General features: G+C 43.4%; 1 protein-coding gene across 4 annotated transcripts in view; it reads right to left on the reverse strand.

Annotated features, from left to right (window-relative positions):
- The window catches only part of PLD1 (phospholipase D1), a 200588-nt gene that overhangs the window by 153984 nt on the left and 26007 nt on the right, over positions 1-20597 (reverse strand). For 2 of the 4 annotated variants that reach the window (XR_009544734.1, XM_060171955.1), the window contains exon 1: positions 5695-5884. The exons of 1 other annotated variant lie outside the window; for it this stretch is intronic. The gene's annotated coding sequence lies outside the window, so the exon portion shown is untranslated. Of the gene's footprint in view, positions 1-5694; positions 5885-20597 lie in introns of those variants that run through there. One more of the 4 variants, XM_007517917.3, reaches the window with a different exon arrangement.

Raw genomic sequence — 20597 nt, forward strand, 5'->3', positions numbered from 1 at the left:
TTTTCCTCTACTGGTTTTAAGAGAAAAAGTAATTCTCCACCCCATGGTCAGCATCTTCTCTGTATGATTTCTTTTCTGCCCTTCCCTATTTTCTTTTCTTTTTTTTAAACCTAGTTCTTTAATCTATCTGGAATACCTTTGTATTTATTGTCAAAGACTCTGAATTTACTTGTTGCATTTAAATTTTTGTCAAGTCTAATGTAAGCTACTTGCCCACTTTTTATTTTCACAGGTGCATTTACATTTTTAAAGAAAATACAGTTGTCATTGTCTAAGCCTCAGAATACTTTCAGGAAGGGCAAAATAACAAGGGCTTTGACTATCAGCCAGAAATCATACTGGGGAGGAATGAAGAGCACTCTCACAGGGCAAAATTAAAAACAACAACAATCTCAAGGCTTAAGTTCCTTACCTTAGTGATTTTTATTGTTTTGGGTTTTCAAAAACATCTCACAAGTTCCAACATGTGCTAGACTATTGAGAAAACAGTATCAGGGCTAAGGGCTTATTCTGCACTGACCACTGGGCTGGCTGATGGACCCAGGGGTGGCCTTGCTGTGCTGCTACTAGTCACAAGATTCTGAGGCTGGTCCCTGGCAGAGCAGGAAGAATACAGGACAAGCCTCCCAGGTGAATGGACAGCAGGCTCCCCAGCATCTCTGAATTCACATGAAAAGTAGTCCAAGCCACCGCAGTACTGATATGGCTGCTTTCTGGCTAACAACAAACACCAGATTGTTCCATTTCCTGGGAACAGCAACTTCTCATCCATTTTTCATGACCCAGCTCCTCCAAGCTCCTTACTAGCTGCTGGCACTCATGACAAAACCTGCAAGCTTCTTGGGACAGTTTCTTTTACTTAAATTGGGGATAATAAGGACAACTGATGCACAGAATTACTATGAGCATCGCATGAGAGGCTCCGAGCATAAACTGCCCTTGGGAAATGCTTCCTGAGTGTTAGTGACTAATACTAATTATTATAGTGTCTATTACTCTTGCTGGGAATGTTAGTGTAGGTCCTAGAAGAGCAAGAAGGTCCAAGTTAAATGGGGTTCTTCAGAACGAAAAGCGGGAACAAACTGGCCACATCTGTGGTCAGATCCGCTGTGAGGATGAAATCTGTTGCTGAGTCTCTTCAACAAATGGTGTTGGGAAAATTGGGTTGAAACATACAGAACAATGAAACTTAACCACTACATCTCATCACATAAAAGTAAACTCCAAATGGATCAAGGACTTGGCTGTTAGACCAGAAAATGTAAAATATTTAGAGGAGAATATTGGAGGAACTCTTTTCCATCCAAATTTTATAGCCATCTTCAATGACACATATCCAGTTGCAAAAAATACAAAAACAAATATCAGTCAATGGGACTACATCAAATTGAAAAGTTTCTGCACAGCAAAAGAAATCATCATTCAAACAAATAGATTCCATCTAGAAGAGGAGAATATCCTTACATGCCACACATTAGAGAAAAGGCTAATGGCCAAAATATATAAATAGCTCACCAAATTCAGCAACAAAAGATAAATTACCTCATCCAAAAATGAGGAGAGGATAAGAACAGAATAGTCACCAAAGAAAAGATCCAAAAGGCCACCAGATATATGAAAAAACACTCCAAGTCACTGTCAGAGAAATGCAAATAAAAACAACAATGAGATTCCAATTCATCCCTGTGTGAATGTCAGACATCAGAAAAAAACAACAAATGTTGGGAGAGGCTACGGAGGTAAAGGAACCCTCCTGCATTGCTGGTGGGAATGTATACTGGTCCAACCCCTATGAAAAGCAATCTTCAGAAGGCTAAAAATAGACTACCCTATATCCCTGCAATTCTTTTCCTGGGAGTATGTCCTAAGGAATCAAACACACCCATCCAGAAAGATCTGTGTATATCTATGTTCATAGCAGCACAATTTATAATAGCTGAAACCTGGAAGCAACCCAGGTGTCCAACAACAGATGAGTAGCTGAAAAAGTTATTCACCTTCTTCACTTCATCTTGGGTGGAGTTTGAAGGAATTGTGTTAAGTGAAATAAGCCCAAAAGAGAAGGATAAATATGGGATGATTTCCCTCGTGGACAGAAGTTGAGAAATAAGAACAGAAAGGAGAAACACAAAGTAGAATTTGGACTGGGTTGGGTGTATTGTACCAAAGTAAAAGGAGTCTGGGGTGCTTTCAGGTCCTGGAGGATGATGGTGGACAAGTGAGAGAGTTTTGCAGAAAACTGAGAAATTTAAAACATGCATCAGTAACTGTATATCAACTCTAAACCATTAGCTCCCCTGCAAAAAAAAAAAAAAAAAATCTGTCCCTGGCCTTTCCAATCTTTCCGGGAAGTTGCTTATTTACTGCCATTACTCACGTAGTGAGTTTCCTGGCCAGGTGGCATCCCAACCCTGCCACTTTCTGTCCCCATGTGATTCTGTAAATCCACTGCATATAGGTACCTTGAGTAAGAAGCATCAAGGTCAAGGCATCACGGGTTATCTAGACAGGAGAGACGAGGAGAGGTGGAGCTCATTGCAGCCATTCCACCCACCTTGAAGGGCTGGAAACTACAGAGCAAACACCAGCACATCCCAAGTCCTGGGGCCTTCCACAGATCAGGACTGAGTCAGGACTGAGTCAGGACTGAGTGGTCTTAGGCACGGAGGGCACCCAGTCAGAAGTTTTTAGTTTTTTGTTTGTTTGTTTTCTGATTTTTAATTTTATTTATTTATTATTGGATAGAGACAGAGAGAAATTAAGAGGGGAAGGGGCGATAAAGAGGGGAAAGACAGAGAGACACCTGCAGCCCTGTTCTTCACTACTTGTGAAGCTGGTTCCCTACAGGTGGGCATCAGGGCTCTTGTGCACTGTAATGTGTGCACTTAACCAGGTGCGCCACTGCCTGGCCCCCAGAAGTCTCCTTGTAACATCAAAACTCCTGGCTATTTCTTTTTTTCCTCCAGAGTCCTGATCTACTGAAACTCCAGTGCTGTTCCAAATGCGATGCAGGGCAGGGCAAGGTGAAATCATTTGTCTAAGCATTTATTGTGATTTTTTGAAGCTCAGGTTTATTCTGAAAGAAGAGAATCACATATCTCTAGGTTATCTGCTAGGTTCATAGCCACCTGAGATTTATGATTCTAATCTCAACAAGAAAAAAAAAAAAGAAAAAGCACATTTGATACAAATTAATGATTGTAAAGCCTCATTTAAAATCAGATGATATGAAAGGAGAAAAAAATGTCCAGCTTTACTGGGCTTTGGCTCCAAGAAAGAAATGCAACAGAATTCCAATAGTCAGGCTAGGTGAAAACAAGAGTTGCAGTGTGTTCTAAACTCAGACTCAGAAATGAGATTGGGTTAGATGCTTTACCCCCCAATTACAGAGTGGGAGCTCTACTACTAGACAGTAATCTTTGTTTTATTCACCATGTTTGGAGGAAAGCTTATTCTTCTAAAGATTATTTTAGGGAAATTCTTCAATTCTGGTTTTTAGGGAGTTCCCTGCCTTATTCTAGACTTTGCCACAATGTTTAATTCTGTGTCTCATCAGCTGTATTTTGCTTGGCTATCATCTCTAGATGAAAAGGCAATGAAGTGTTTGGGAACACAGACCTGGGATGGACCACACAGAAATTAGCTTTATGTGAGCTTTTGTAAGGCCTTTACCCATGCCTGGTAGGCCCAAATAAATAATCAATGAGAAAAAAATTGTCTTCACTTTTGTATATTTTAACTACTCGTTTATTTATGATAGAGACAGAGAAATTGAAAGAAAAGGGAGAGATGGGAAGAGAGAAAAAAAGAGACACTTGCAGCACTGCTCCACCAACTGTGAATGAGATTAACCTTTTTTTAATCATTGAGCAGCCAATATCAGGTTGACAAATCTTTCTTTTAAATTTAGACTAGTAACATCCAATAATTGATAGTAGCGCATATATGCAGTAACAACAGGCTTTAAGCAAGTCACAACAATCTTTACTAGATTTTTTTTTGCAAGCTAGAGTAACGGGGTTTGCTGATAAAGAAAATACCTGCAGTAGCAGATGCAGTAATATAGCCCCGGTACAAGTGTATCATGGGGGGGGGGGGGCAGATTCCAGTCAAGTTTTTAATTCTGAAGTGGCATGCAGTGAAAACTGAATAAGTTCAGCTTCATCAGAGCTGGGAACCAGAATCCTTAAAAGTTCAGTATATTATCTCCACAACTGGAGGTTTTCTATCTCCATCCTTCTTCAGTTTGATTGTTTTGACTGATAAGTTGTTAGGTCAGCTCTGGCTTATGATGGTGCTGGGGACTGAAACTGGGACTTTTGGTCCCTCAGGCATGAAAGCCTATTTTCATAAACATTATGCTACCTCCCCAGACCCAGGTTGTTTTATTTTAATAGAAAATAGGAAAGGGGGAGTCCGGCGGTAGCACAGCAGGTGAAGCACACGTGGCGCAAAGCGCAAGATATCAGCATGATCCCGTTTCGAGCCCCCGGCTCCCCACCTGCAGGGGAGTCGCTTCACAGGTGGTGAAGCAGGTCTGCAGGTGTCTATCTTTCTCTCCTCCTCCTGTCTCCATTTCTCTCTGTCCTATCCAACAACAACGAAATCAATAACTACAATAAAAAAAAGAAAATAGGAAAGAACAGACCCTTTCAAATACACTGTATTTCCCCAAAAGGTAAGAAGAGGAGGCTACAATGGCAATAATAAACATAGTCTAAAATACCAACACATTGCTTTGAATTAAAACTTGCTTACAGTAATACACACACACACACACACACAATCTCATAAAGTGCTGCAAATTTGAAAACATTACCAAGTTGAACTAGTCTTAAAGAACAACTGCACACTGGAATGCTTTGTTGATAAATCTACACAAATAAAACTGCTGTCTACAACTTTTAAGAGAATGAAATTAAGAAAGATAGCCTCCTGGTACTAAATTTTATTAGCTCAATTCTGCTTTATGACCACGAGTAATTCTTCAGGGTTTTACAAGGCACAACTTATTTTCACAGCCCTGCTGATTGCTAGAATAACCCTGGTTCTTGAGGACTCAAGGATAAAAGCAGTGAGGGCTCAGAAAGCAACCCATCCCTTGAATCCACCTGTAGCCCAGTTCTTGAGCAGGTGCTCCGATGAGGTAATCTAGAAAAATGCCAGACTTTTCAGAGAGAACATATGAATGGTATTCTGGGTCAAGGTAGCTCTCAGAAGCCAGGGAAAGGCAGGTGTTGGGCAAAGCTGCCTAAGTGTGTGAGAGAAAACAGAGATTTCTGGGGTAATACAGCTGCCCCAGCTGAGTAGTGCCCACAGACATAACAAAGTCACATATAGTAACAGCCAGGTCTGAGAGACTGAATGGGAAAATTTAAAAAAAAAAAAAATCCATCCTCAAGAAGAAACCAAAAAGCACTTACAAACTATTGCGAATCTCTAGAATGTAAATCCAACACATACATATACATACAGGGTCATTCCTTCTTAGCTTCCCCTCATGTTTCACACCGCAGCGACACAGATGTTAGAAGAAGAAGCAGTGCAACACCCAGTGCTCAGGGATCAGCCAACACACAGTACTTTCTAGGAGGCAGCAGCCTCCCACGCTATGCTGCCGACTCCACACTACCCGGGAGCACGGGAAGGAGCTCTGGCAGATGCAACAGAGAGCTGAAAACCCCCTTTACTGACCTGGGGCCCCGGAAAGAGTTGCTGCTTCATAGTGTTCTGGAGAAGAAGTTCTTGCTAGGAAACTAATCTCCAGGCTCTGAAGCAGCTGACAGCCAGGGTGGACGGGGGTAGGGAGATGACTACCGGGAGAACCCACAGAAACCGGGATCAGCAATCCACTCCCAAGCTCCCTGTGGGCCGACCGCCTAAAGGCAGCTGGAGTCGGAGCCCAGCCCACAAAGCCCTTGGAGCCTATAAGCGCCAGCAATAAACTTGAAACCACTCCCCATATCTTAAACAGACACGGGCTGCAGTGAGAAGTCAAAGTCACAAAGCGAGTCTTGATTTCAGGCTTTTTCTGTTTGTTTACTTATTTATTTATTTATTTATCCTTGCTGCCCAAGAAAATTGTAGCAAACAAGTTAAAAGAGAACAACACTCCATGCCTTCTCTCCCTCCACCACTGTATTAAATGACTCATTCATGTTAAACAAGAGGGATACAGTTCCTTCCCCATGGGGCCCTGACATGAGTTGTATTGAATATATTGTCCCAGCTGGGTGGCAGTGGTAGAACTTACAACACTTTGCTTTCATGTTGGCTAGGAGAGAGGCATGACGCCATTGTCACTGAGACTCAAAGTCACATATATAAGGGCACTGTTGCCAGAAATCTGGGAAGGGAGGGCAAGATAAAAACATTGAAAGCCTCAGTTCTAGAGAAACCTTTGGCAAAAAACAAACAACAATAAAAAAAAAAAAACTTCAAACTTCTGGTCTGACTTGGGGGCTGAAAATCACCCAGAATAGAATTTCGTTATCCACATTTACATTATATTTCTATGACTAAAAACATACCCAATGCCTTCTTAAAGTAAAATTTAATATCACTCACTATGGTCTCAAAGTAAGAAATTTAAAAGCAGAGAGAGAGAGAGTTTAAGTGCAGCGGGAGAGCATTTGATTGCAAAGTAAGAGCATTACATTTGGGTTTTCATTCTGGAAAAAAAAATGTATTTGGACATTTTAAAGGCACTTAAATGCTAAAAATAGAGTCAATAGTAGTCTAGCACATTGCTTCCGAAAGAATGGAGAATCCTTGCTTGGCGTTTTAACATAATGTTTTCTCAGAATCCAGTCTTCAACCCACAACAGTTTAAATTCTAATGGCATTCTCCCAAGATACTTAACTCTATGTAAACAAGACCTATTTAGCATATTCTTTCTTCTAAACCTAAAGTCAGAACTATTCCAAGGAAACTTTGATTAACCTGTTGCCAAACAGGCTTCCTAGTACTTTTGGTTAATTTCAAGTTACTGAAAACCCATGAAACATAATCCACCAGCACGTTAGCTCAACGTGACCAGGCATGAGACATGGATGCTCCCTCAGCTCTGGCAGCCGCCCTTGTCCCCGCGTGCTCTCCTGGGGCACCTTTAGAAGTTGGAAGTGGGGAGAGAAACATCAAGAGAGAAAAGAAAAGAAAATTGGCCTCAAGGCTTATGTGCCTTAAAAGAAGAGCCAGTACCCCACCTGGTGGCAAACCCAAGAAAAGACTGAATGAAAGAGGTTTTTCCCCAGGGAAAATAATAGTATAAAGGAAGATCTTGTAACCCCTGTTAGAAGATGTGTGGTAGGAATCACTAAAGTCTCTCCCCCACCTCCACACACACACACACACACACAGTGAAATATTTCTAGATTTTATGAAAATACTCATGCAAACAAGTGATTATATTCAAAAACATTTCAGTTATTTAGATTTGATTTGCAAACCTATAGGGTAGTTTGCATCTCAGAGAAACCCTTTGATAAATAATAGAGCTGCAAGAATATTTCCTGGGAGGTCAAAGTTAGCTCTTACATGGAGGGGGGGAAATGGATGAACCTCCCACTCAACCAGGTGGGATATTAAGTGCTGTTAGTAGGATGCACCCCAGGACTTCCTCTGCCATCCTGTCCTAAAGCATTTCCTTCTACTTCAAGAAAATCTCTTCTACTTCACTGCCTGTGCTGGGAGACAGCTCAGTTGCTAGGGTACATGCTACACCACGCACATGGCGCAGATCTGAACCTCAGCACTACAGGGAAGTATCATAGCACCAGGAGAAGCCCTGGTGACTCTAGTGTCTTCTCCTGCCTCCTTTTCTACATATATCTGATGGGGGGGGGGTAATGATGAAAGGTTAGCCCAAGGTTGGGGGGGTGGGTGGTGGTATACAAGATTGAGCATACACATTACAGTGCTCGAGGGTCTGGGTTCAAACCCTTTGCCCCCACCTGCAGGGAGGAAGTTGCACATGTGGTGCAGCAGGGCTACAGGTGTTTCTTTCTCCGTCTTTACCTCCCTCTACCTTCTCAGTTTCTCTTAGTCTTAACAAATAAGAGAAGAGGGGGAGGTGGCAAAAAGGAAAGAATTGGCCAACAGAAGCAGTGGATTCATTGTGCAGGTACCGAGTCCCAGTAATAACCTTGGTGGTGATTCAAGTAGGCCCAGAATCAATGCAACTGCATATATGTGGGGCCTTAGTGCTGCAAATAAGCATAGTATATGTCTCCCTATTCTCTCTGTCTCTCTCGGAAAAACAAAGAACAAAAATGGCTGCCAGAGCAGTGGAGTTATTATGCAGGCACCAAGCCTGTGACAAAACCCAGTGACAAGCAAACGAAAAAATAGTGACTGATATCAGCCTTGAAAGCCATGAAGAACAGGTAAATACCAGGTCCCAGTTTACACTACAGTCTTTAGTACAACCCTCTCTCTCTCTCTTCATTTATATATGATATGTGTACATATTATATATCATATATCATATGAAGTAAGTCAAATCTTTAAGATGAAAATGTCTGACAATGGCCTAAGATTCCAGTGTCCTTTCCGTACCCCACCCACCCTCTCAACAGAAGCTGAAATTCTGTCACTAGTCAGTTACAAGTGCTTTCCCTAGTCTCAGCTCATTGGCCCTCACAAAGACACAGGACTCAGCTCACAGGCCCAGACAGCCAACCAGCACCCTCAGAGAAGCCCAAACCTGGGGAGGCCCTCCCAGGACTGCCAGCCCTGAGCCAGAGAGGGAGGCACAAGGCACCTCCCTCATCACAGTAGCCCAACAGCTCAGGGTGGGAGAGCTGAGCCCAACAGCACAACTGCCTCTACAGAATGATAATTTAGATATGCATTTTATTAGTAATTTAGGATTAATTTATAAGATCATAAAATAGTAATCCCATCCCACTCCCACCACCAATACTCTGTGTTCCCCCAAAGGTAATCGCCATAGTTTTCCCAAGATCATAGTTATGGATGGACTATGTAGATTTTTTTCCTTTTTCAACTATATGTATTTCCATTCTCTACATTCCACTTATGAGTGAAATCATTCCCATAGCTGTGCTTCCTTTTTTCTCTTCCCTCTCAATTAAGGGAAACGGAGCCTGAGATGTGCTCCAGAATCTCTTCCCTCTCAGAGATGGTGAAAAAACAAAAGTTCCTGGCCACAAAAGTTCCAGATCCAAGTGGAACTGGGGTTCAAAACCCTCTGGTCATCTTCCCCTAACATTTCTCCCTCTGGGAGTATGGACCAACATTCTTTATGGGGTGTAGAAAGTCAGGGTTCTGACTTCTACAGTTGCTTCTCTATTAGACATGGGTGTTGGCAGATCAATCTACACCTCTAGCCTATCTTTGTCTTTCCCTAGTGGATAGGGCTCTGAGAAAGTGAGGGTCCAGGACACTTGATCATTTTTTTTTAATGCCCATCCAATTGGCAATACCGGCTGAGTGACAAGATTGGCAAGGTATCAGCTGTCTCCTGCTTCCTACAGCCAGGACAGAAGCCAACTCAAAGTGATGAGTAGAGGATCAGAGGAGCAGGCTGAGACTGAGACAAGGCTACCTCTGTCCCCTCAACCTGCAGCCTGGAACTGGCCTTCCTTATTGAATCTGCAAGCCCTGTTGCCAGGGCTCCAGAGTGCAGAACAAAGCATTTATTGTCACATAGCCACTCCCTGCTCAATGGCTTCTGCCAGGGCTCAAATCTGCCTCTCCTTCTCTTCTATTTTCCAAGGTGGGTCTCATTGTTTTGAAACTGCTTTTAACTTTCCAAAATGTGACACATTCCCTGACTTGACAACTACAACAGCAAAACCCAACTGCATCCCACAATGACATGGGGTCCATATTCCCAGAAGATTAAAGAATAGCAAAGCTGGGAGTCGGGCAGTAGCGCAGCGGGTTAAGCGCACGTGATGCAAGGCATAAGGATCCTGGTTCAAGTCCCCCGCTCCCCATTTGCATGGTAGTTGCTTCACAAGCGGTGAAGCAGGTCTGCAGGTGTCTATCTTTCTCTCCCCCTCTCTGTCTTTCCTTCCTCTCTCCATTTCTTTCTGTCCTATCCAACTACAATGACATCAATAACAACAATAATAACTACAACAATATAACAACAAGGGCAACAAAAGAGAAAATAAATAAATAAATAAATATTAGAAAATTTTTTAAAAAAGAATAGGAAAACTATCAAGGGAGGGGATGGGATATGGAGTTCTGGTGGTGGGAATTGTGTAGAGTTGTACCCCTCTTAGCCTATGGTTTTGTCAGTATTTCCTTTTATAAAATAAATAAATAAACCAACTGCAACTGTCCATCCAATCTCTGGTAACTGAGCTGAAGTCAGGCAATGGGAGGGAGGAGGAAAAAAATACCTGGACAAGTGGTGTTGGGAAAAACAGATCATCACATAGTGTTGTTTTCGCCGGGCTGGTAACAGATGGGCTGGTAACAGATGGGCTGGTAACAGACGGGCGGGTAACAGACGACCAGGGACTCATGGTTGAGCTGCAGGCAGTATCTCTTTATTCATGCAGGACGCAGCGCGATCTATACCAAGCTAAGCTAAACTAAAAACTACAAACAATCTTGGGAACAGGATGCGACGCAGAGAGGGAGGAGAGAAAAGTGACTGGTGAAAATCAGGGTATGACAAGGACAGGGGAGAGAGCAGGCAAGAATTCTACCACTGAACCACCAATGCCCTGGAGGGAGGGTAGTGCTTGTTAACAGAGGTTATGTAAATAGAATACAGTGTTATGTAAATAGAATGCAGGGGGGATTAAACCAAATGAAACAGAGGGATTTTTAAAAGTAGAATTAGAAGCATACCAACAATTCCCCCTTTCTTTTTAACTAATGGCCATAGTATCAGGATTGTGGGGTGAACAGAAACCTATATCATACAGGCGTTTTCAAAAGAACTGGCATAAGACATAGAAAACAAAATAGGCGAACAGCAATAACCAGTGTGATGCCAAGGGGAAAGTTTCTTACCTCAAAGGGCAAGGCCTAGCAGGCAAAAGGGCATTTCTTGCCTCTGGGAGCGCTTCATGCCTCTGGGGGCATCTCTTGCCTCAAAAGGCATTTCCTGCCTCTGTGGGCATAACCTAATAAAGAGGGGGAGTTTTCTGCCTCTGAGAGCAGAGCCTGCAGGTGAGGGAACATGGTCTTTATTATAAAGTCTCAAGGCAACTGGCTGAAGTTAGTCTTTGAGAAACACAGCAGCGTGTACCAGTAAGTCCAATGGAGGCGTCAGTCCAAAGTAGATGACCACGGAAGAAAATGCCAGAGGATAAAACGCTGCACGTCTGTCTCGATGGGGAATGTTGGCCACCAGAATTCTGCTTTTTTTGTAGAAAGTGAGCTTTGGAGTCTGTTTCTTCAGGTCGTGCCAGGTCACATCATTGGTTTCCAGGGGTGTGTTGTAGTCATTCCATCTTGTGGGCAATGTCAGAGAACAGGGTTCCAAATGGATTTCCGGGAATTCCATTTGAGTAGATGCTTTTTCATGTGAAGACTTGACAGCTGAAATTCACTTACTTGTCAAACAAAACTTGTAGCAGATTAGAAGTTTACTATAATTGATAACTCCATTATAATTGGAAGTCCTTTCTAGTATGATTTTAAGGTTATTTAAACTCAATAAAATGTGGAAAGGTAAACAGGAGAACCATGGTAAAAGACTCAGGCATGAGAATAATTAACATAATCATTGCACTATCTGCCCCACCCATAACTCATACCATTTCAGGATTAAACGTTTCAGATTTATGCCAAGACGTAAAAAAAGAAATCAAAGGAGGAAAAAACAATTTTTTGGATTGTTTCTGGATGTCTCTAGAAATCATGGCTGCGTCCAGCATTTTTTTTAAGTCAATGTCAAACAAAAATTCAGTCATTCAAATCACTCTCTTATGAAACATCTCACCATGTAGCATCAAGAGTCCCCGGAGGGTGTCCTAGTCCAAAAAGCTCCTCGAAATTCCATTTAGGATGCTTCTGACTGTTCCTGCTGGATTGCTTCAGGCATCTACTTTTAAAAGTGTCTTCCCATCAAAGAAAGAATCCAATCAGGAGAGTAGAACTAACCATGTGTCTCCATTCTTGGGGACTGCCAGGGTACTGGAGAACACTCCTCAAATTAGAGTACTCCTTCTCAGTGGGAAACATGTGAGAAGAAGTCCAGAAAGTCCCAGGGGAAATCCCCATGCATATCCCAAGGTCTACGATCACGGTCATAAAGAACCAAATTGTGGCCCGGAGCAAAATGTAGTCCTTTTCCTCAGGAAACATGGGAGAGGGAATCCAGAAAGTCCAAGGAGAAATCTAAGTGCATCTCCCAAGCTCTATGATTAGGGTCACAAGAAACCAAAGTTCCCGGTCAGGGAAACAAAGTGTGGCCCAGAGCAAAATGTTCCAGAGACAGAGTAACTGTCTCATGATGAAACAGTAGAGGCTTTGGCAAACCTCTTCGTAAGCAGAAGAGAAGACCATAGTGCATAGGTAGGCAGTCTTCACTTATCTGGGAGTTGCACAGGTCCAGTCCCACGTTGTAGGCGCCATATGTTGTTTTTGCCGGGCTGGCTTCACGGGTGGGTAACAGACGACCCGGGACTCATGGCTGGGATGTACGCAGTATCTCTTTATTCATGCAGGACACAGCGCAATCTATACCAAGCTAAGCTAAACTAAAAACTACAAACAATCTTGTCCTTATAAATATACTAGCCCAGTAGGGTGGGAACAGGATGCGACGCAGAGAGGGTGGAGAGAAAAGTGACTGGTGAAAATCAGGGTATGACAAGGAGAGGGGGCGGAGCAGGCAAGAATTCTACCACTGAACCACCAATGCCCTGGAGGGAGGGTGGTGCTTGTTAACAGGGGTTATGTAAATAGAATGAAGTGGTTATGTAAATAGAATAGTGTTAAGCAGGGGGGATTAAACTAATGAAACAGAAGGGGTTTTTAGAAGCATACCAACACTAAAGGAAGCTTCAATGCTGTGAGTCAGCCTGCCTCTCTCTCTCTCTGTTTCTCCTCTGTGAACTCTGTTATCAGTGAGGGGGAAAAAATCTTCTAAAGAAGGACTAGAAGCTAGGCCAGGTGGTAGTGTACTGGGTTAAACACACATAATACAAATCTCAAGGACCCACACAAGGATCCCAGTTCGAGCCCCCTGACTCCACCTACAGGGGTAAGCTTCACAGGCTGTGAAGAAGTGCTGCAGGTCTGTCTCTCACTCTCTCTCTCTCTGTCTCTCTCTCTCTCACTCTTTCTCTCATTCTTCCTTCTCTGTCAATTTCTCTCTGTCTCTATCCAATAAATAAAATGTGTTTAAAAAAGAAGACAGCATGAGTCATTAACCAAATAAAAATGGAAAGGCTTTATGTCTCTTCTGACAACATCAGCATTATTGTCACCCCTTGATAAACTTTAGAAGAAATACCGTATACAATTGGCCAAGAGATACATTGGCAAAAAATATTTATCAACTGAAGGTCAATTCTTATCTCTGTGACAACCTTTATTAGAACTGCCAAGCAAGTAAATTCAGTAAAACTCAAGGAAGTTAGACCCCACTAAGATTCTAGATATATATCCTCCCTAACTTGAGGCTAGACCCCATAAATCTAATACCAGTTTGGTATTAGATTGCCAGGCCACCCCATCACCTAGGGCTCTAGTCAGGGAGTCCTTGGACTCCCTTATAGATTCAGTGGGTCTAGACATCTAATAGACACCTCTCTCCACCATCACTGGTGACTTCCCTCATTGAAGACTTCTTCAAGACCATACCCTCACTATAAAATGCCAATGGTAGAGACTGTCCCACTATCTGATGGGAGGCTGGGTCAGCCTACTCTGCTACTCAAGGAAGACTGGTCCTGAAATGAGTGCAGCCTAGAATGTTCCCAGCTGTGACCATGGACTGTGAACACAGACTGAGATGTACTTGGAGGTTATACAGGCTTCTGTGCTAAATGTGAGTACATATGGACCCTGGGTGAGATCAATGGGGTAAGCAAATAATTGTATTTATATCTTCTCTTCAAGTTCAGGTGCTACTCTCTGCCCTGATCCAGCTTTCTAGTCCTAGTCTCAACTCTGACACCATCTTCCCAGACAATACTTTTAGTCCACCTGCATGTTAGATATCAAGCTCCAGCAAAAATTTCCAAGGAACATACAAAAAGTAGACTCCCTAGCTTCCTTACACCTTAAGACCTATATTCCCATCTGTCCTATTCCTACTTTTTGGTTCCTGTTTATTAAATATTTTGTCCTGCTTTATACCTTACCAGCTTTTAGCCACCAAGTTGCAGACAATATCATGATTTCATCCTGAACTCCCTGGGAAGATGACCTCACCAATGTGTCCCAGAACCTCATCTTTCTAGAGCTCTACCTCACTAGGGAAAGATAAAATCAAGCTGGGGTGGGGTCCTAATCGGGGAGTCCTGAGATTCCCAAACAGACATGATGGGCTGAGACCTCAAATAAATCCCTCTCTCCATTGTTACCAGTCATTTCTATCAGGAACAACACAATAGACCCTTCGTGGGCCCCCATAGGACCTTGCCCTCAACTTGGATCAACAATGGTAGAGAATGTTCCATCCTCCAAAAAGAGGCTGGACAATATACTCTATGCCACACATGAGGAAAATGGATCCTGATACTGGGCAGCTTGGAACGTTTCTACTTATGACCACAGAATGTGAGCTCAGATCTACAGGGATGCAGAGGTCACATAGGACCCTAAGGTGAATATGGGCCCCAGATCACATCAAATAGATGGGGTTTACAATCAATAATATTTATACACCTTTCCCGTATTTGGGAGCAACTCTTTTCCCTGATCCAGCTTTCTGGTCCTTCTGTCATTCATGACATCATCTCCCCAGACAATAATTAGGATCCACTTCCATATCATATTTCAGGCTCAGACAGAAAAAAAAAAAAAAACCACTAGTACAGCCACATGCCCTTTGGAATATAATTAAAATATGCATACTAGCTATCTAAAAAACGGAGGACCTCCCCCCCACCACCACCAAACTCTTCATCTGCACTATTGCAGCCTTTAGGCCCATAATTGGTCAACAATTTGTTTGGCTTTGTATGTTAACTCTCTTTTCAGCCACCAAGTACCAGATGCTAAAATGATGCCAACCAGACTTCCCTGGACAGACAACCCCACCAATATGTCCTGGAGCTCTGCTTCCCCAGAGCCCTTCCCCACTAGGGAAAGAGAAAGACAGGCTGGGAGTATGGATCAACCTGTCAACACCCATGTTCAGCGGGGAAGCAATTACAGAAGCCAGACCTTCAACCTTCTGCATCCCATAATGTCCTTGGGTCCATACTTCCAGAGTGTTAAAGAACAGGAAAGCTATCAGAGGAGGGGATGGGATACAGACTTCTTGTGATGGGAATTGTGTGAAGTTGGACCCCTCTTATCCTATGGTCGTGTCAATGTTTCCTTTTTATAAATAAAAAATTCAAAAAAAAAAAAAAAAAGAAAAGAAAAAAACAAGCTGGGGGTATGGATCAATGTCCATGTCCAGTAGAGAAGCCATTACAGAAGCCAGAACTTCCACCTTCTGCACCCAATAAAAAATTTTGGCCCATACTCCCAGAGAGGTAAATGTTAGGGAAAGATGACGAAAGGGCTCTGAAGTCCAATTTCATCAGGACCCAGGAAGAGAAGAGGAGAAAGGGAGGGAGGCAGAGAGAGAGAAGAGAGAAAAGAAAAAAGGTCACTCAGAAGTAGTAGGTGTGACTTATAAAGGAAGAGAAGGCAGGACCAAAAAAAAGGGGGGAGCAAATGCATATAAATATAGATAAATAGTTATAGAAATAATAGTCAACCCATATCTGTGATCGTTGGAGTACTAATGCAGTTCCCAATGGAGAAGATGGGGACAGAGAAATCATGATGGGGAATGTGTGAAATTGTACCCCTTGTCATCTTGTAAATTTATAAATCAATATTTCAATCACTCATAAAAATTCATAAAAAAAGAAAACATAAGTCATTAAACAAGTAAAAATAGAAATGCTTTATGATCCTGCATGCCACTTATATATAAAAAGACATTTATACACAAACATATAAATATGCATACATAACTATGAAGCTATACTCCTAAAATATCATGATATGAAACCCATTTTAAATCAATAAAAACATTTTTGAAGTTAATTTAAGGCATACCTCCTGTCTTTTAGATTACTACAGATTTATACAAACATATAATTAAGTCAACACAACGAATGCCACCCCAGCATGCTGCACTTCAGACTGTGACCAGAGTCTTCAGGTGTGTAATGACAACCCTTCAGCTTCATCACTCAGGTGAGACCTTTCCTTTCATAGTATTCTCTAATTGCATTCCAGCCGTTCCACTCCCCAATAAAGTCCCCAAACTTAGATATAGTCCAGGTCCCCTGAGATAGAGCATAGGTTCACCCGTGCCCATAAACTAGGGGAAAAATATATACCTGAAAGCAGAAGTACACAAGAGCATGCAGGAAATACCCCCAACACTTCATCTGCACTATTACAGTTTTTAGGTCCATGATTGTTCAACAATTTGTTTGGCTTTGTATGTTAACTCTCTTTTCAGCCACCAGGTTCTGGATGCTGACCAGACTTCCCTGGACAGACGACCCCATCAATGTGTACTGGAGCACCACTTCCTCAGAGCCCCACCCTACTAGGGAAAGAGATAGACAGACTGGGAGTATGGATCGACCAGTCAACACCTATGTTCAGCGGGGAAGCAATTACAGAAGCCAGATCTTCCACCCTCTGCAACCCACAACGACCCTGGATCCACACTCCCAGAGAGATAGAGAATGGGAAGGCTATCAGGGGAGGGGGTGGGATGTGGAGATCGGGTTATGGGAATTATGCGGAATTGTACCCCTCTTATTCTATGGTTTTGTTAATGTCTCCTTTCTTAAATTTAAAAAAAATTTCAAAAAAAAACATATAATTAAGGCAAAACAAACTTTATTTTCTAACTCACTGGATAGCCTTTTTAAATTATTTATTTATTTACTTTTTAAATTTTTTTAAAATTTGTTTTCCCTTTGGTTGACCTTGTTGTTTTCTTATTGTTGTTGTTATTGATGTCATCATTGTTAGATAGAATAGAGAGAAATGCAGAGAGGAGGGGGAGACGACAGAGAGGAGGAGAGAAAGATAGGCACCTGCAGACCGGCTTCACCACCCGTGAAGCCACTCCCCTGCAGGTGGGGAGCCAGGGGCTGGAACCAGGGTCCTTAGGTCAGTCCTTGCGCTTATGTACTTAACCTATGTACTTAACCCACTGTGCTACAGCTTGACTCCCCTTTTTTTTTTAAATATATATAGCCTGGGAGGTGGTGCAGTAGTTAAAGCTTTGGACCTAGAAACATAAGGTATCAAATTAGAAACCTGACATCACATGTACCAAAGCAATGCTCTGGTTCTCTCTCCTTCTCTTTCTCCTATGTTAATAAATAAATGGATCTTTAAAACTGTTCGTATTTCTTTATTTAAGAGAAAGAGGGAGGGGACTGGGAGGTGGTATACCTGGTTAAGCGCACATAGTACAAAGCTGGAGGACCCATGCAAGGATCCAGCCCCCACTCCCCACCTGCAGGTGGTCCACTTCTTGAGTGGTGAAGCAGGTCTGCAAGGTGTCTCTTTTCTCTCTCCCCGTCTCCACCCCTCCTCTCTCAACTTCTCTCTGTCCTACCTAATAAAATGGTGAGGGGTGGGGGTAATGGGAATGGCCACTAAGAACAGTTGATTCATAGTGCTGGCACCAAACCCCAATGACAGTACTGTAGGAAAAAAAAAAAAAAAAAAAAGAGGGAGAGACAAACAAGACAGAGGAAGAAGAGGCAGCAGGCTACTGCTCTAGCAAGCAAGAAGGAGCTCCCCTGGTGTTGTGTCTGGTGCTCCCATCAGGTCCAAGGGCTTAAATTCAGGACCACAGGCTCAGGAAGGGTCTGAGTTTACTGGGCCCGCTAGCTACTGCCTTTCCCCTCACTCCTTCTTTCCATAAGGTAATCAGGTCACAGATCCCTCTGCCAGTGCTCACGGAACTCAGGGTTTCCCTTCATGTTACAGGGAGGATGTGATGTGATGTCACATGCCCGGCATAACATACTCTTCTGAGAAAGAAGCTGAGCACTTGTCACCACCATGCATGCAAAGGTGTGAACGATCATGTTCAGAAACTGGACTTTAACTCTCGGCTTTCTGTGTTCTTTTCTTTCGCTTTAGAACAAGGACTCCCAAATCTCTCACTGGCCTGGCTGGCCTTTGAGTCACAGCCACTCAGAGTGAAAAATTCTTGTGGACTAAAAAAAGAAAGTTCTTAAAGTTGGGGGTGAGAGTGCTTTGCAGAAACCTGTCACAGGGAGATGGGAAACTGTACCTCAGTGCCAACAACTGTACTGTAAACAATTAACCCCTCATAAAATGATTTTTTTTTTGCCTCCAGGGTTATTGCTGGGGCTTGGTGCCTGCACTACAAATCCACTGCTCCTGGAGGCCATTTTTTCCCATTTTTGTTGCCCTTGTTGTTTACCGTTGTTGTTATTGTTGTTGTTGTCATTACTGCCATTATTTTTGGATAGGACAGAGAGAAATAGAGAGAGGATGGGAGGGCAGAGAGGGGGAGAGAAAGATAGACACCTGCAGACCTACTTCACTGCTTGTGAAGCGACCACCCTGCAGGTAGGGAGCCAAGGGCTCAAACCAGGATCCTTTCGCCGGTCCTTTTGCTTTGCACACTTGGCTTAACCCGCTGTGCTACCACCCGGCCCCCTGTAAGATCACTTTTTAAAAAGGAATTTCTCTTGCTCAACAATTTGTTTGGCTTTGTATGTTAACTCTCTTTTCAGTCACCAGGCTCCAGATGCCATCAGGATGCCGGCCAGGCTTCCCTGGACTGAAGACCCCACCAATATGTCCTGGAGCTCGGCTTCCCCAGAGACCCACCCTACTAGGAAATAGAGAGGCAGACTGGGAGTATGGACCGACCAGTCAATGTCCATGTTCAGTGGGGAAGCAATTACAGAAGCCAGCCCTTCCACCTTCTGCAACCCACAATGACCTTGGGTCCATGCTCCCCGAGGGATAGAGAATGGGAAAGCTATCAGGGGAAGGGATGGGATATGGAGATTGGGTGGTGGGAATTGTGCAGAGTTATACCCCTCCTATCCTATGGTTTTGTTAATTTATCTTTTCTTAAATAAAATATAAATTTAAAAAATAAAAATAAATTAAAAAAATTTTTTAAAGAATTTCTCTAACTTTATACTAAGGAGGAGGGGAGGGGCCAGGCAGTGACACACTGGGTTAAGCACACATAGTACAAAGCTCAAGGACTCACATAAGGATCCCAGTTTAAGCTCCTGGCTTCCCTCTTGCAGGGGGGTTGCTTCAAAAGTGGCGAAGCAGATCTGCAAGTGTTTCTCTTTCTCTCCCTTTATATCTCCCCCTCCCCTTTCAATTTCTCTCTGTCTTGTCCAATAAAAAAATGGGGGAAAGGCCGCCAGAAGCAGTGGATTCATAGTGCAGGCATCAAGACCCAGTGATAACCTGGAGGAAGAGGAGAAAGAGAAAGAGGAGGAGGAGGAGGAAAGGAAGAAGAAGAGGAAGGGGTAGGGGAAAGGGAAGAGAAAGAAGCAGAGAGAGAAAAAAAAAAAAAAAGAAAGTTCAAGGTCAAAGCGATAGTTCAGCAAGTGGAATGCCTTCCTTGCCATGAGCACAGCTTAGGCTCAACCCTGGGCACCAGGGTGGAGATCCTATGCCAGCAGAGGAAAAGCAGATTTTGCTTCTAAGCCTGGGAACAGGAGAGCTGGCCCTGCTGGGAACCCACCCACTTCGTGTGAGCGGAGGACAAGGCCCCTGCTGCCTGCAACACACCACTCAGCAGGGACAAGCCCAGGCTAGGTCACCTTCCTTCCTTATAGCCTTGAAGTACTTCCTTCCTAGGCCAACCCACCTAGCTGCACAGGGGCCGAGTCTTGCAGCCGGAGCCTCTGGCCTTCCTTACTTGCTCACACACTGCTTCTGCTCCCCAGGACCCATCTCCTCCCCTATCTCCTCCCATCCCTTCCACTTCTCACACAGCCTCCTCTTTCGCCCCCCCACACACCCCCTGTTAGGTTGCTGCTGCTTCGGAGACCACTCCTCTCAAGCCTCCCTCATTCTAGGGACACACCCCCCCTGGCCCTAAAGAAGCCACTTTATGCTGCTCTCTCCACCTGCAGCCACCACCATCAGCATCTTTGGCATGATGATAAGCAAGGCCTCAGGACACAGCAGTGTCTGAACTGGCTAACTGCATGTTCTGTGACATTTACCTTTTCATGTATTCATGTCCATTTCCTCAAAGTTGTCAGTGACTGTGGATCCCCTTGTACCTCTAAAATCAACTACTATAAAAAGCATGTCCCAGGGCCTGGTGCAGTGGACAGGGCATTGGGCTCCTGGAAATGCCTTAAGATCCAGCAAAACCACTTTTAGGCATTTACCCAAAGGACAGGAAAACACCAATTCAAAGGGGAATATGCACCCCTATGTT

The sequence above is a fragment of the Erinaceus europaeus genome, chromosome 14, assembly GCF_950295315.1.
Source record: "Erinaceus europaeus chromosome 14, mEriEur2.1, whole genome shotgun sequence".
Lineage (NCBI taxonomy): Eukaryota > Metazoa > Chordata > Mammalia > Eulipotyphla > Erinaceidae > Erinaceus > Erinaceus europaeus.